At 51.2% G+C, this 16,103-nt stretch overlaps 1 protein-coding gene across 2 annotated transcripts in view; it reads right to left on the minus strand.

Annotated features, from left to right (window-relative positions):
• Nucleotides 1-10,881, minus strand: part of LOC115901021 (mitogen-activated protein kinase kinase kinase 3-like) — an 82,410-nt gene extending 71,529 nt beyond the window's left edge. For both annotated transcript variants that reach the window (XM_030943295.1, XM_030943294.1), the window contains exon 1: nucleotides 10,740-10,881. The gene's annotated coding sequence lies outside the window, so the exon portion shown is untranslated. The remainder of the gene's footprint in view (nucleotides 1-10,739) is intronic.
• Nucleotides 10,882-16,103: the final 5,222 nt, after the last annotated feature.

Genomic DNA, 16,103 nt, shown 5'->3' on the forward strand with positions numbered 1-16,103 from the left:
TTTTTGGTTAAATCAGTGGTCTTTATCCACTCTGTCCAAACTAACTAGCAAAGATGCAGAGAAATGCAGAGGTGGAGGAGAACACGAGGGGCCTGAGCAGCTGTGGAGCTCACAGCAGCTCCTGGCACAGGGTGCTTGGGCGGGCAGCAGCCCCGAGCCAAGCCCTGGGCTGGCATCCATCACCTCCCTGGAGCTCAGCTGTGCCATCCCTCGAGCTCCAGGGCTTTGCTTTTCAATGGCTTTTCACAGAGACAGCAGCAGGGCAGCTCCTCCTGCTCTCTGGGCACAGAGCAAGGGAAGCTCAGAGCAAGTGTGAAAAATGCGTATTTTATGATTGGTTTTTTGTAAATATTCCAATGAATATTATATGTGTTATGTTAGAAAGTTATGCTGTATTAATTCTATTAAATAGTGTGCTAAATATAGTTTTAGGTTATAACATAAGGGTAAAGTAGAAACTATGCTATGTGGGGTACTTTTGTTCTAAAGAAAGGATTCACACTGAGATAGCAGCCACAGGACACCTAAATCTTTCAGAGAAAGAGAATTTATTGCTCCATTATCAGGAGAAATGAACTTCTGCCTGCCTCGCTCGGGCAGGATGACGCCATCAGGATTCAGAGGAAGAAGTTGACACTGACCAGACAGAATCCTGTGTTTGAATGGAATTTATGCATCATGTATGAGGTGTATGAATGTGCAACAGGTTATTGCTTTTAAGGGTTAATCCTTTGTTAACATGGGTCCTTTTTCGGGCTTGTGCTGCCCATAAGAAGGTACCCGGACATCCCTAACTCTTTGTTTCTATTGTCTCATATTGTCCTAATCCAAATTGTCCAAATTATTATTACTATAATTATATTACTATTTTTATAACCATTTTATCACTATTAAACTTTTAAAAATTTAAAAACAAGCGATTGGCGTTTTTCACAGCAAGGAAAGCTCAGAGCAAGGGAAGCTCCTGGCAAAGCTCTGCGTTCCTGCATTGTCTCAGCCCAGCTCCCGGGGAAGGGAGCCCAAACCTGTTCAGTCACATTGTTCCTGCTCAGCCCTGGCCCAGGGCCGGGCCATGGAGCTGCTGCTGTTCCCAGCACAGCTCCAGCCCCCCCCCAGCACACCAGGACACCCTTCTGCCTGCCCTGGCTGCAGAATAAGCCCCAGCCAAGCTCCAGCACTGACCATGCCCAGCATTAGAGGCTGGTTCACAGCTATCAAATTCCTGAGCTGGCCACCGTGGAACACACCAAACCCTGGCTCCTGCCAGCCCTGCAAAGAATGGGCACACCAAACCCACAGCACCACAGATCTCCCTATCCAAACAATTACTTTCTGCCTGCCCAGGATTTCCCCTCCCTTCCCTCTGTCTGCTCTCAGGTGCCTGCAAACAGTGCCTGGGCTTGGGAAGTGTGAAAAATGTGTATTTTATGATTGGCTTTTGGCAGATATTAAAATGAATATTTCATGTGTTGTGTTAGAAAGTAATGCTGTATTAATTCTCTTAAGTAGTGTGTTAAATATAGTTATAAAATATAGTTATATTAAATATAGGTTATAACAAAATCTTTAAATAGAAACTATACTATGTAGGATACTTTTCTCTAAAGAAAGGACTCACAGTGAGATAGCAGCTACAGGACACCTAAATCTTTCAGAGAAAGAGAATTTATTGCTCCATTATCAGAAGAAATGAACTGCTTCCTGCCTCGTTCAGCCATGAAGATGCCGTTAGGATTAAGAGGAAGAAGTTGACACTGCCCAGACAGAATCCTGTGTTTGAATGGAATTTATGCATCATGTATGAGATGTATGAATAGGCAACAGGTTATTGTTTTATTCCTTCCAGCCCTGCAAAGGATGGGCACACCAAACCCACAGCACCACAAATCTCCCTATCCAAACAATTCTGCCTGCCCAGGATTTCCCCCTCCCTTCCCTCTGTCTGCTCTCAGGTGCCTGCAGACAGTGGCTGGGCTTGGGAAGGATCACACAGAGGCTGCTGCAACCTTGCTGCAGAGGTGTCAGAACACCTGGGCACCTCCTGCCCTCTGAAGCTGTCACAGGGCTCTGATTCTCTTCTGGTTAATGTTTATCTTGCTGCACTTGCTTCTCAAGGATGTCTGTGCTGCTGCCTTTGAACCACGCAGGAAAAAAAACAGAAAGTGAATCCAGGGTCTACACATAAATAAATAAATATTTTTTAAAATAATAATCAGATTAAGCAAACATTAAAACATCTCTTGCTAAGACTCTGCTCTGCTGCATCATCAAAGTCCCCAATTAGAGCAAACACAGCCAAAAACAAAAAAAAAAATGGATGAAATTAATGAAATTACGGTTTTGTTTGTAGAATTTCCTCTGTACCTCCTTCTCCTTCCCCAGAAAGATTTGCTCTAAAGGGAAAATACCACTCATCATGTTTCTATCCTTGCTTGTTTAAGAGGAGAACCGCAGCCTACAGCTCTGAAATATTATTAGCACCTTTCCCCTTTTCACACCAAACCACGACTAAATGAAACATGCTACAAAAACCAAACAGACATGGAAGTTACAGGTCCTTTTTTTCTTTCATTCCCTTTTTAAAATGAAGCAAGTACTTTCTGAGCCCAGCTCTAAAAACCAGATCACACATACAAAGAAACAAGTTTGGAAATCCCCCTCCCTCCACCCCCACTGCTATTTGCTAAGGAAACCAGATGCCCAGAGCCAGCCAAAAAATGATCTCAGCCATTCTTAAGAGAGCCTACAGTGCATTTTCATGAGTCATGGAAAGCAACAACTCGTTGCTTTGGTAATGCTAGGTAAGCAACTGGTCATCCATCCCCAAGCAGACCCGCAGCAGTAAGTCAAAGAGCAGCCCCTGTCTTGACAGATTACGTCAGAGACAGCCCCAAAACAGAGCTCTGCAGCAAGGCACCTTGCAGGAGCTTTTATGGGACATAAATTGCGCCCCATGAAAGCATTTAGCACAGCCTTCAGCAGCCAGGATCCCCCATGGTCCTGACCTGGGGTGTTGTCAGTGCTCCACACTCGGGGCAGGCAGAGAGGAAGCAAGAAAGAGAGGGAAGCAGGGATTAGCAAGAATCCTCTTTGGGCTGGAGACACTCCTGAACACGGCCATGAAGGTGGTGATGTCCTAGAGCCCTTCAGCCATACCTGTCCAATGCTTTGGAAATCCAGCCCAAGACAGGTCAGGGAGATGGTCAGATCCCCATGCACCAAGGGGAGATCCTGTTCAACACACCTCATGTTCTTCCACAAGCATTTCCCACTTTCATCCGCTCCTGGTGACTCCCCACACAGCAACCACAGCCTGGGAAGCTCCCACAGGGCTGAGACACCTTGCTCTGCAGCAAGGCACCTTGCAGGAGCTTTTATGGGACACAAATTGTGCCCCATGAAAGCATTTAGCACAGCCTTCAGCAGCCAGGATCCCCCATGGTCCTGACCTGGGGCGTTCTCAGTGCTCCACACTCAGGGCAGGCAGTGCTGCCTGCTGCAGGCAGCCAGTGGAGAGGGAAGCAGGGATTAGCAAGAATCCTCTTCGGGCTGGAGACACTCCTGAACATGGCCATGAAGGTGGTGATGTCCTAGAGCCCTTTAACCATACCCGTCCAAGGTTCTGGAAATCCAGCCCAAGACGGGTCAGATCCCCATGCACCAAGGGGAGATCCTGTTCAACACACCCCATGTTCTTCCACAAGCATTTCCCACTTTCATCCGCTCCTGGTGACTCCCCACACAGCAACCACAGCCTGGGAAGCTCCCACAGGGGTGAGACACCAAACTGCACCTCTGTGGCAACACCTGGTGTGAGAGGCAAATCAGCTTCCCAAGCTGAACCAGGTACAGAAAGCCTTGCTCCATCTCATCAAACCTCAGGGCACCACACCACCTCCATGGGACAGCCCCACTGGGCTCCTGAAAGGGAACCTCTCCAGCACAGGATTTCCTGGACACAGACTAAGACCAGAACTAGCTCAGTCTCATCCAGAGATGAAGACAGTCACAATCTTCAGCACCTCTTGTGCTGAGTCCAAAAGCCAATTGTGAAAACACATCCTCAGCCCTTACAGGCTCACACCAGATTTTATTCACACCTGAAATGCTGGAGGTGAAGTTGCTGAAATACTGCAATGATTAAACAAACATTTTCTCCCTTTTTCTTGTGGCATCAGCCAGGTGTGTTGTGCATGTCTTTGACATTTCAGCTTCTCGGGAAGGGCACTGTGGGGAGTCTCAGTAAGCACCCCAAACAGAAATAGGCAAGAACTGGCACGGCTCCTCAAATCCTTCTTTTCAGCCGCGTCACAACAGGACCAAGCAGACCTCAGCCTAGGCCACCAGAGAAGCAGATCCAGCCAGCAAAGCCACCAGGAGCCATCCCAGCAGCAAGCTGAGGACAGGGGTGGGACAGAGCCCACTCTGTGCCCTGTGGTTCCCCACCCAGGGAGCCCTGATGGTCCCTGCCAGCCCCAACACCCAGCAGATGTCAGCAGGGCTTCCCTTGGCTGCCTCTGCCAGAGGAGGAGCAGCCCCTGGGCCCTAACTCAGCCAAGGGCAGAGTTTTCCAGTGCAAAGCCAAGAAATTAACCTGGCAGGATTTGTCCCACCATTCAGAAGGAGCACAGGGAGAGCACTAAAATGATGCTTTTCCCAAACATTTTCCCTCTGGGACAGCACAGCTCAGGAGCAGCTCAAATGTATCCTGCAACAACATCCAGAGCTGGACCTTGACCCTTTCAGTAAAACCAATGATGTAATAAGCTAAGCACAGCTCTGTTTATCTCTTTTACTTGCTACCAGCACCATCCAAAGAGAAATAACTGGAATATCTTGCATATTTCTCTAATGACTCTTGCTATTCTGTTAGCACCAGCACAGAGGGACTAAGACCAAGGAGCAGTAAACCAGTGGTTTATTAACCACGAGGTGCTGAGGTTTCCCAAAAGCCACTATCCAAGAGGAAATCAGCAGAAGGATTCCAGTAGAATAAACCAAAGCTGCAGTTTTGTGCTGAAAGGCAAGCAGAAGGCATTGAGGCTGCAGTAGGAACACTTCCCACCAGCAAGGAAAGCTCTCCAGGAGCTTGGGACAGCCTGGTCTGTTAATTGAAGGATGCTTCATCAAACAAGCCCTGCTCCACAGCTCCACACTACCCCAATGCAACAAAAGGAAGCCCAAATCTCTGATTTGAGGTACTTACATACTCCCAAACCTCTCTGTCCCACAGACCCAGCTCACACACCTCCCTCCAGCCACATACTCCCCCAGCATGATGGTTTCAGGGTTATCACCCCTCTGTGGCTAACACTATCATCAGCCCACATCTGCATCAGCCAGCTGTAGATAAGTGTTATCAGCTGCCCTATGCAGTGACACTGCACTGACCCTGCAAAAGAGGGACAATTCCCCCAGGGCACTCCCCAGGTAGTGACTGAGAGGAAGAGGAGAGAGGCTGAAAGGAAGAGGGTGTTTGAGAGAGAGTTTCTCTGCACGCACTTTCACCTGTTCCGCCCTGTGATAACAAATCTCACCCTCACACCTTCTCCCCAAACAACCCTTCTTATCAATCACTGCCCCATGCAGGAGATGCCCCAACCCTTAAATTTATTTCTGGGCAAGATATCACTGTTATTAAGAGCTGGTGAGAGCCAGACGTGCCCATCACCCTGTGTCCACCACCCTTCTACAGAATCCTCATGGCTTGGGATAGAGCACCCCTGTGGCCACCTCAGCCAGTAAAAGGTGCAGACAGCTCACTGTGAAGAATTTAGGATCTGCTAAATTCTTCTGGGCTCTTATTTACCATGGATGGCACTGCACTATTTCCAGTTCACAACTGGACTGTGATGATTTGACTTCTGCTCAGTACAAAAGCCCCAAAACCAAGAGTTTGCAGCACAAAAGTACTGAGCAATCTGAGTAATCCACTGTGCTCATCACAAGGGACTTCCATGCACATCCATGGAATGGAACAGTTCAACTGAAAGGGATCTACAGTGATCATCCAGTCCTGAGCACTTGAGGACTGCAGGACAAGGACAACCTCAACAAGGACAGACCTCATCAGATGTGCCAAAGCAGCAGCATCTTCCTCTGACCCTCTGCACCAGTCCAACACAGGGTTCACTCTTACACACAATATCTGAGCTAAGGACAGTCATCTGCAAAGTTTTCACTATTTCCTTGGGGATTTGGGAGCACCTGAAGGCCACTGTGCAGGACACACTTGCAGGTGGACAAGGCAAACATAACCATGCCAAAACTGGAGCACTCAAAGCATTGCATTTTTGCATAATTGATGGATTAAAGGCGTTCCTACCTCCATCACAAAGACTTCTTATCTCACCATTTACTTTCCCAAAGAACGGTACAAAGTCTTTTTCTCCATCTGAATCACCCAGCTATCAATCAGATGACTTTCTGTCACTTGGCCACGCGAATATTGCAGAGCGCCTCCAATCCACCCACCCAGGGCTGGTTCTTTTTTCAAGCAATTTGGTGTTTAATCGCCACCTGAACGCTTGAGCCATCCTCCCACCCCCCAGGAGCTGGCCTGAGCACAGGCTGTTTGCACAGCAGCCCACGCAGGAGCTGGGCCAGCTCCTTCCAGGATCTGCTGGAGCCGCCGGGCACGGCGCGCTCTGCCAGCCGGACTTTGGCCCAGGCAGCTCCTGAGCCTGGCTCGGCTCCACCCTGGCTCACTGCTCTTACAGCTCCTTCTCTCCCTGGGCTGCATTTCCCAGAGTGCAGAGGATAAAATCAGGCAGGCTCTTGAAGAAGTGACAATTAGTTCTGCATAAAATGGTGGCCGGCCTGGGGTTTGACTCAGGATTCTCATTAAATTCTGAGCCACTTTGTCTCCACTAACGTTTATAGCAGGGTCTTCCAGCATAGAAAAAAGATGTTTGGGGAAGGCATTTGGGAGCTGAGCCCTCTCTTCTAGAGGGTACAGGTATACCTTTCACTTTTGACCTCTAAAAGACTCAGAAAACCCAGGTCAAACCCTCTGGGCTCCCTTCACAGACATTCCAGGTGCCCTGGGGACAGAAGCTGGCACCTGAGACCAGACACAGCGATGACATGCAATGCTGTGTCCCCACCCTGGTCACAGAGACAGGGATGTAGAGCTGCAAGGGCCCCCATCACAGGCCAGGCTGATGCTGCTTCTTCCACCATCCTGCTCTCAGCCAAGCCCTGGGGAAGATCCTGGAACAAATCCCCAGTGCCAAAACAAATCAGAGAGCCAGGTACCCCCTGCCTGCAGCCTCTCTCGAGTGTTCTTCCCGTGTTCCTCATGCCCATGCAACAGGTCTGCTGCAGGGAACAGCTCCCCAGGGCCTTTGAAGAGCAAGGCATTGGTTTTTAAAGGAGATCTTAGCTTTTCATTTGTGACATTAAAGATGAACTGAGACAGACTGGTTGGATCATAGAATCGTTAAGGCAGGACAAGACCTCTGACATCACTGAGTCCAATCATGAACTCAGCACTGCCAAGTCCACCTCTAAGCCATGTCCCCAAGTGCCACATCCACACTGTTTTTGCACACTTCAGGGATTCCACCACTTCCCTGGGCAGCCTGTTCCACTGCCTGACCACCCTTTTGATTGGGGCACCAGCAGCATTTTAGTGACTAACAGGAAAATTACTTGGCTAGACCAGATCAGAACTGCAGGGACAGACAGAAAACAAACAAAAATGCCCCCATATCCACACTCCTGCACACTCACCTGCACCTTCACAGACAGAAAACCCCTTGCCTTGCCTGTCTGATGCTCACCACAGCACTGACCGCATCAGATGAAGGCTCATGCCACATGGGATAGGGGCCAGCCTGCAGAGACAGCGTGGTTCAGGCACAACTGAGATGACATTCACCACCTCTGCATCTCACACTGCACTCAGCAAAGGCAGTAAAGGTGCCAGAAAGAAATTCTGAACTGCCCTGGCCTGTGGGAAAGGGGACCTGCTCCTTGGAGGGACTCACCAAAAACATCTGGTCACCCATTTCTGCTTGTGGAGGTTAAATATCTAAACAAATAAAGCCTGGGGATTGAGAGTGAACCTGCCAGGTTCAGTATCAGTGGGCCATCTATAGCTTTTTCCCCCTGTCTGGGGAAAAAATAAAAATAAAAAATTTTAAATCCATATTCCACTTGTTATGGCTCCACACTGCATTTTCCATCTCCCCAGTGCACATCTGACATTCTGCACATTTCTGTGCACACTGTGCTTGGCCTGTGCTCTGTGCAAAGAGGGGAGTGGAAGGGACTGAGCCCAGCAGCCTCCTGCCATCATCAGGCATCAGTGAGCACCATCCCTGTCTCCCACAGCTCCTCACTGTAGAAGCCAGGCTGGAAAATGCTCGCCCACCTCCTGTGAAGGGCTGGCAGGTGCAGCACAGGACAGGACATGCATGCCATCTCAGGATCTAAGGAGTCCAGAGTTTTGCAGAGGGATGAAATGCGCTCCCTTAGGCCAGATTAACTGAATAGGTTAAACTGTAGTTGAATGTTTTTTCCCCCCTTTTTTTTCAGATGATTCCCTCAGTCTGGAGAGCCAAGGCAGACTCCAAGCAATCACTGCCTCTTTTCTTCTACGTGCACTCCAAAGCCAGCCTGCCTTCCCCGAGCAGTCTAATAAAAGATATCCCTTCTTACAGCAAAGCCTGACTCACTTCCCTCCAGCCTCGACCAGCAGGTCCCCGACAGCAGGGCCAGATCCACCAGCACAGAGGATCCTGCCAGCCCTCGCGCTCGTTCCCACGTCCATCTGGGAGAGCTGGGCTGGAAGCACATCACTTTCCATGCTGCAGCAGCACACTCCATCCCACGGCTCTGCCAGGGAGCCAGACACACCATGGGAGCCTCACCAGGCGTCTTCCCAACGGGAAAATTCACAGAGCATCAAGTCCGGGCTGCAGGAGAAAATCACGAAGCATCACGGAGCAGCAGGAACGTTCCGGACGGGACGGAGCCGCTCCTCTGGCTGCCACAGCCGCTGGCTTTTCGTGCCGGAGTCGCTTCGTCTGGGTGAAAATCCAGACCACATCTCTCTCTGTGTGAGAACACTTCCCTCACAGGCTCTGACAGCCTCCAAAAAAATAAATGCATTGCCCATCAGCACACGTTGACATGGCAGAGCTCTGGGTTTCTGGTGGACATTAAGGAGCCGTGGAAAAAACTGCGGCACCAAAACGCGTTCACACGAGGAAGGTATAAAAGGTTCTTTACATCCACATCCCACCAGGCTGGCAGCCCATCCAGCCTCACGTCCTGCCTCAACAGAGGAGCTTTTACAAGCTGCAAAACCTTCCCAGGGCAAAGGCTGTGCCCAGCTGTGGAGGTCTGCTCTGATCTGCAGGAGCCCTGGGAAACCCTGAATCCCTGTTTATAATTAATGTCAAGTTAGAGGTTCTGGAAATTGGACCATCTGACACAGGCAGAACAAAGCCCCAAATGCAACTGATCTCATGCACACCTGAGGAGCTGCTTCCAAGAGCTGCACAAATCCGGCACGGAGCTACGTCAAACTGTACATATCAGACTGCAAATAAATCCAGAAGGTGTCACAGAAAGAAATTCCCCCCAACCATTCACTCTCACCAAAGAAGTGAAATAGCATGACCCTGGAAATCCCTGGGATCACTCAAGCCCTGCACAATTCCCAAGCTAGCCAGGTGTTTTTGGCTCATGCACCAGCAACACATGCAAGACCCTTCCTCGAACCAGGAGCAGGTCCACTCCCAAAAACGACTGGATTACAAGACAGGAATTGAAGAGGAGGATAAAGGCAGCAGCCGAGGGAGAAGCCTCTCTCCGGGCTGTGTCAGGACCAGCAAGATCTGTGCTTGGCCACCGTGCAGGACCTGCCCTGCTGGTCCCCGGCTCCCACCGCTGCTCCGCTCCTCCCGCACAGCCGCGCAGGGCAGGGGTTTGGCACCGGCAGCACAAATCCTTCCTGAGCACCATCCCGGCTCGTGGCACAGCCCCACGGCAGCCGCTCGCTCCGTCCAGGTGGAAATCCAGCTTTCCCAGAAATCCAGCTTTCCCAGAAATCCAGCTCTCCCAGCTCCGCCGGCCACTCGCACCACGCGGGTCCGGGCTCCGGGTCCGTGCCCGCCGCGGAGCCTTCCTCCCCGCGCTCATCCCATCCTCACCGCTCCGGACAGACGGTGCAGGGAGAGCTCTGCACGAGAGGGAGGGATGGCCAAGAACCCCCGCACCTCCCTGGATGCTTTCCAGGGAGCCGGCACCCAAGTGACCACATCCCGAAACCGCTGGCTCCAGACGCCAGTGCATCCCAAAATGGGTACCGGAGTCTAATCCCGGCGCTCGCTGTCAGCAGCTGCAGCTGGGACAGGCATCCAGGCGACAACCTGGGGACAACAGCGACCCGAGAGCAGCAGCACAAGGCGGGGGTGTGCGGGGAGCCCCGGGGAAGGGCAGTCCTTCAATCCGCTCCGCACCCACGGACACGGCAACCCGCACCCTCCTCCTGGGGAGCGCACTTGGGGACCCCCGCTTCTGCCCACGGCTCCCCAAACACAGCCGCAGGGACAAACTCCCACTTGGCTAGACTGGAAAGGAAGGAGGAAAAACCCACGGAAGCCAGACGCGGCTGCAAAACTCTCGGTCGCCGCAGCAGACAATAAAATAATTAGAAGAACGAAACTATTCACGGAGGCGAGGAGCCAGCGCCCGCGGAAAGCGGGGGTGAGGACGGACGGACTTACCGGGGTCACCCGCGGAGGGACATGCGCGGCCACCCGGGGCTGGTGTCACCACGTCGGGTCCCAGCGGCTGGCGCGGCTCCGACCCGCTCAGCTCGGCTCGGCACCGCTCGGCTGGAGCTCGGCTGGGGCGGCGCACAAAAGCGGGAGGAAGCGGTGACGCGCGGAGCCGCCGCGGCCAATGGGACGGGCACGGGGACGGGGGCGGACCGGCCCCGCCAGCCGCCGACCGACCGAGCGGGGCCGGGCCCTGCCCCGCCGCTGGTGGGCGACACGCGGGGCTCCGAGACTCGGGGCAGCTCCGACCCCCGCGGCGGCTCCGAAACCCGGCGTGGTTCCGAGCCCAGGGGCGGTTCTGAGCCCTGCGGCAGCTCCGGACCTCGCGTTGGTTCCGATCCACGGTGCAGTTGCGGTCCCCGGGCGGGTTCGCAGCTCCGATGCCCCATCCCGCAGCCCCGCTCGGTGCCGGTGGTGCTTCCCTGGCCCTGCAGGTGGGATTGGCCCCGGTGAGAGTCGAGGTGAGCTCTGAGACACGGGGCAGTTCCGACCCTCGGGGCTGCTCCAGCCCCTGGGGCGGTTCCGATCCCCGGTCGGCTCGGACACCCGGGGCAGTTCCGAATGCCGGGGCAGTTCCGACCCTCGGGGCCGCTCCAGCCCCTGGACTCCAGCTCCAGCTCGGACACCCGGGGCAGTTCCGAATGCCGGGGCAGTTCTGATCCCGGGGCAGTTCCGACCCTCGGGGCCGCTCCAGCCCCTGGACACCTGCTCCAGCTCCGACCCCGGGGCAGCTCCGAGCCCCGGGCTGACTCTCAGCCCGGATGATGCCCCATCCCTCAGCCCCGCTCGCTCCAGGTGCAGTTTCCCGTGCTCCCGCAGGTCATATCAGCCCTGGTGAGACACCGGCTGTGCTTTCAAGAAGGATGGAATGCGACCTCTGCGCTCCAGCTGAGGTTCTCCTACCTTCTGGAAAAACTGGGCTGGATGTGAGCTGTCCTACCTAGGGCTGACACAAAAATAAAATCAGGAGATGATGAGAAACGGGTGAAACCCTTGATTTTGGGATGAGGCTTCATCAGCTGGAATGCTGGTGAAGATGGTGGTATCTTGCTGCAGCAGGGGAGCCTTCTGCTGGGCCCAGCTTTCTCCACACAGCTGGGATGTGCAGGAATTGCTCTGATAATTTGATTTGGGTTTGCCTCTTTGGGGCAAAAAAGTCAAACTGAGCCATAGTTAAGACCAAAGAGCTTTAGACTGTTCCTGAGTCACAGCTTGCTTTCCAGAAAAGCTCAGGGCTCCCTGGGCAGTTCCCTGGGAAGGTAGAGAAGGCTCTGGGCTGTTCTGATCTACACCCACTGTCCCAAATCTCTTTTGTGTGTCCAAGTTCCTTTGGGCTCGACTGTCTATGTGGAAGGAGCCAACAATGGCATAGAAGCAAAATTACCCCTAAAAAGGGCCAAGGAGAGGCTGAAAAACAGATGGAAGTGGGAGCTGAGTTATGTACCAGATATCCCTCAGACTAGTGGGAAAGAGAAAATTCATGCAGACAATGGAAAAAGTAAGTAAGAATATTTCTCTGATTATTTCCTTGTTTCCCCATTTAGTAAATGTGTTATGGAGAGGAAGAGGAACAAAGTAAATGCAAGATTTTGGTGGGGGAGAGAAAAAAAAATGGGCTGGATGCTAAAACCAGCTCCATTCCCCTCAAGTTTTTAAGGAGTTACTGCTGCAAGAAAGTTTGAGCCATTGCCTATAAAGGCAATAGAAACCCCAACCAGGGACCCCTCCTGAGAGATTCAGATCTCACATCCTCGTATACAATCGCGTGACCTATGAATAAAATCCATAGAAACCGGTTCTGTATATCCCAAATAACTGCACATGGCTCCAGCCCAAACCGCTCCGGCTTCCCTCACTCCATAAATGATTTTACTAGGGCCAGTCGTGATCTTGATGTAATTGAATAGGTTTCACTCTTTTCTCTCTCCCTCCCCCTGCCCAGAATATTTGTGCAGCTTACAGAGACATGTCCAGGGGGACTGAGCTGTTGCTGGAAGGAACCTCTGACTCCAGCTTGCCTCATCCATTCGGGAAGCAGCGTGAGGGGAGCCTAAGCCACCTGGCTTTGGGAAGGAGGGTGCTTTTCTCTGCACCTTCTCTCTGACTCTTAACAGCTTTTAATAAAATTCTGGCAACTTGGCACGTTTGAAAAGCTGGCTGCTGCCCATCAGGGATGTATGTCATGAATTCTTGTGCTGCAGATGCCTTTCTGGGATAAATCACATGTGTTTACCTTGGGAACCAGGCACAGGACCCCAGGACTTGAGGTTCAAGTATTACAAGGCACTAAAGTGACAAGCAGCTCCTTTAAAAGCACCTGGTTTTAATGGGAATTTATTCTGCACACACCAATTACTGCTGAAAGCTGTAATTCTTCCAAGCATCTCTTCTTCCCTGAATGTGTTTGGTGGGCCAGGAGTCCTGCTAGGGGGGTTTCAATTCTAGGGTGTCCCTGAACAATATAAGGATCCTGCTGTGTGTCAAGGCTGTTTCCACTGGTGTCAACAGCTCTCTGCTGAGAACCTGCCCCTGGGTTCTGCCAGCTCGAGTCGCTCTTGGGAACATTTCCAAAGCCTGGAGGAAGGATGGGCAGAGGTGTGTGGCTCCGTGCAGAGTTCCAGGTGTTCTACAGATGCCAGGTGCCAGTTTCTGGAGAGGAATGGACACCTGGTGGGGAGGGCACGGTGGAGAGCAGTTCCCAGCCCCAGTGTCACAGGCAGTGGCAGTCGTGGCTCTGGACGGTGACATTAAACAGGCATGGGCTGCTCTGTGTTCCTGAAGTGTGGCACACCTTGTACCCACAGAGCCAAACCCTCCCTTCTTTTCCAAAACACTGTCCAAACTGCCACCAGGACACTTTCCTTGGCGTCACCATGATATTTTCTGAAAAATCCTGGCAGAGGGATTTTTCAGAAAATATGGTGACACCTTCGTGCGTGCTGTCCCGTGCCATCCCAGTGAATGAGATGAAAACCACACCACACATAAAACCTACAGATGGGTGCTCTGATTCTTAGCTGACTGGCTGAATAGGTTTCACTCTTTTAAATGAAAAGAGTGTAAGAGTGTTCACTCCAATGAAAAGAGTAAATGTTAGGTGGATATGAAGGCCTATTTCATCCTGATAGCATCTTCGGTGAAAAGTTTGATGGCACAAGTGGGTAATAGTGAGCTATAAGAAAAGCTGATGGTTCATCCACAGATCAAGAACTTTGCAAATCACAGCCCCAGGCTTGTTCTGTTTATGCTTCTCCTTTAATGACGTAAGCATTAGTATTTGCTGTGGGGAGAAAAATGGGAAGATATGTGGCTTTTACCTAACTGCTGCTATTTTGGGCTGTGTTAGGGTTCCTGCAGGAAGTGAACACAGGTCCCAGAGCACTGACCCAGTTCTTCTGTGACTAAGTAGGCTCCATCTAACCTGGAATTCTCCTGTGCCTTCTGTTTGATATAATATCCTTTCTTGCTTCCTGCCCTGAACAGCAGCATAAAGCTCTTGTCTGCCAGGCCAACCTGGCTGAGAATGCCGGGTGAAATCATTCCTATACTTAGTTCCCAAACTGTACAGGAGTGGTGCCATCTCAGGGTAAAGAAAAGGAACCAATTACTTGCTCAGAGATTGTGAGCTGCTCCTCAGCTGAAGGCTGGAGCTGGGGATGGGCATGAAGAGATGTCAGCACATAAATCCAAGCTTGTGGTGCCAAAACCTCTGCACAGGAGTCCTGGGCTTGGCAGATCTGCATCAGCTGCAGCTCCTCCTCACCAAAAATGAGTTGCATGTCTGCTGTTTGCTGCAGAAAAGCAGGTGGGAAAGGAGGCTTAGAGCTGTCCTATGTCCCTCTTACTGTTAGGACCCATAGAAAAGCCACATTTATTTTGCTTAAATATTTCCCACATGTTCTGAGCAAACTGGGGGACTGCCTGATAGACAAACCTGGCACAAACCACACATATCAGCATTCCAAAGGGTTTTGTGCTCCTTCTCAGAAAGCTATGCAGAGGTTTTCTGGGGACCAACATTTGGGGATTGCATTTCATCTCTACCTCTGCTTCTGTTTTACTGTCACAATGTCATGGAGGGGTTGAGAAGGGTGAGAGTTGGGTTCAGATCTCAGTTGCTGTGGGGCCACACACTTCCCAGCCACCTTTCTCTGCATCTCCTGTTGCATGAAATGCTCCCTGGATGAGATGATCACCTGCTCTGCAGGGCAAATGCCAAAATCTGCTGTATGAAAACTCTCACAATCAGGCAAGAACAAGAAGTGATCTCTCGATGGGTTTTGAAACCTTTCCTCTTCCATGGCAGGAAATGTTTTTCACATAAAGCCTCCTGTCCACTCAAGAAATTAACCTCGTGGTTGGTAGCTTGGGTTTAGCTTTTGGGATGAGGAGGAAATCCTCAAATGCCAGACTCGATATATGGAATATTTCTAGGATCCCCTCCAGCACAAAAGGTAGGTGGCAGCAGCAGGCACTGCATTTTAAAAGGAAAGGGTAAGTCCTGTACTTGAAGACAAAGTGCTCAGTGCCCATCCTGGAGGAGAGGGTTCAGGGCATGAAAACCCAAGATCAAGGAGCCACTCTCCATGCCCTGCCACCCCTCAAACACTTGGAAATCCTGCAGCACCCCTTCTTGAGGGGTTGGGAAGTTGCTCCATGGGGGGGTCAGAGCAAATAGATGACCCCCAGCCCTCTCTGACCAGCATTTGTGTCCATCCACCTGCTTGGCCACAGCTGCCTGGAGAGGGATTTCAGATCTTCCAAAGCAAAGGCTGAAGGCTGCCTGTGACACAGAGGAAGCAGCTTGCAGCAGCCAGCAGTGTCAATCAACCAAAAAGAACAGGTTTCAACTCATATTTCTTCAAAGCTGGGTGTGACTTATACTGAGATTGAGTTGTGTGGATGATTTTTTTTTTCATGGTAGTCATAACATGCACTTTCATAGCTGAATGTAATTTCCACTCTGCCTCTGTTCCATGACTCACCTTCTCTGCCCAAACAGAGGGAAAAACATCTCCAAAACTGACAGAGTGAAAGTGAAGAAGGTCTGATTTCTGGGTAGGTTGTTAAGGAAATGTCATCGGAGGGCATTTTTCTGTGAAGCTTTTTCACATGTGGGTCGTGCTTGGAACTTATTTCAACCAAACCAAACTTGAGCTGCATTTGCAAGGTGACTCTGTCACACTGCTGAAAAGTGTGAAGCTGGAAGCCCTGGAGAATTACCCTGCTTATCTGCAAGCAGGCTCAGTTTAAACTTTCTCAGGTAAGGTCAGAACTATTCCAGAATATTTATGGGTTCATCTGGCCAGT

The sequence above is a fragment of the Camarhynchus parvulus genome, chromosome 2 (assembly GCF_901933205.1).
Source record: "Camarhynchus parvulus chromosome 2, STF_HiC, whole genome shotgun sequence".
NCBI classification, from domain to species: Eukaryota; Metazoa; Chordata; class Aves; order Passeriformes; family Thraupidae; genus Camarhynchus; species Camarhynchus parvulus.